Raw genomic sequence first — 1,380 nt, forward strand, 5'->3', positions numbered from 1 at the left:
TGAACTGGTCGTCTGGACAGGTGATTGTTTTGGACAGGTGGCCATAAGTACTTTTCTAAAATTGCCAAAGGCACACGCTTACTGATTAATTTACGTTACTAGAAAAGACTGTATAAGGAATAAAACTGTCTGAAATTTTACAGGGATAAAACCGGTTGTGGAACGCATTGAACATCAAAGAATCATATGGTCCGTTCATTTGATGAGAATGTCACCAAATCAACCAACTGCACGAGGTTACAGCTCAAACGTGTCAGGATACAAGGGAAGGGGCAGACCACACACAACTTGGCTGGATGATGTTAAAGAGGTCCTCCAAAAGAACAACATATCAACCCTTTACCGAAAAGAGCAGCTCCCCTCGACATCTAACGATACAAGAGGAAGGATGAAGTAAAGAAAGTAAGCTTTTAGAAGGAACGTGGTCAAGCCTCCTGCTCACAAGTAAGGTCAGGGAGCTTTTGTAGTTTTAGTCTAGGTCCGAGTCGTGTGGGCTTCTTTTGGGAACAACAGAACGATAACTGTGAACCAGCGCCTGGGGTGTAGCGGTCAGGGGATTCGATGTCGCAAGCAGGAGACGGAGTTCGATTCCCGAATGGGGAGAAAAATAATTTGGTTCGAGTATATAGGTCTTCCTGTTGGGATGTTTTATCCCTCTCAGCCCGGGTTGGTCCTAACAGGCGGGGTCGGAAGCCTGTCTCCTCAATGATCTAAATTGGGTCGATGTGGCCGTAAGAACATTATCATTTACGAATGTATTACGCCCAAAATTTTTATTTCTGCTTTGCAGTTCCTTAATCCGTCGTTTAGTTGCCTGAGCTATATTCAGAAAAAGAAATAAAACAACAACAACAACAACAACAACAACAACAACAACAACAACAACAAAACAACTGTGACATTCTTGTATAACTGAAAAAAACAACAAGTCTACAATCAGCTCACGAACACAACTTTTCTGGAGCGTATTTCTATGCTATTCTTGTCAAACATCTGCGAAATCACCTTTTTTTTTTTACGTGAACCCGTTTGAAATTAGTATTTTTGTTAAGATAAGATAAGATACATCTTTTTTGTCCAGATCCTGGCACACTGGTTTGGTGTTTCACCACGTGTACACACACACACACACACACACACACTCACCAGGAAGAACTGAATTGCCGTGATCATCATCGTTATTATCACCATCACCATCACCATCACCACCATTGCTTTTTTCTGAACATTGGGAAAAAACAGACTTTGGGGGAGGGTGTGAAATTGTATGGTACGTGTACTACCAAAAATGTTCATAGTTTCGTCCCGTAATAAGAAAAAAAGATAACATCATCATCATCATCATCATCATCATCATCATCATCATCATCATCATCATCA

Source organism: Aplysia californica, unplaced genomic scaffold (assembly GCF_000002075.1).
Source record: "Aplysia californica isolate F4 #8 unplaced genomic scaffold, AplCal3.0 scaffold00560, whole genome shotgun sequence".
Classification (NCBI taxonomy): domain Eukaryota; kingdom Metazoa; phylum Mollusca; class Gastropoda; order Aplysiida; family Aplysiidae; genus Aplysia; species Aplysia californica.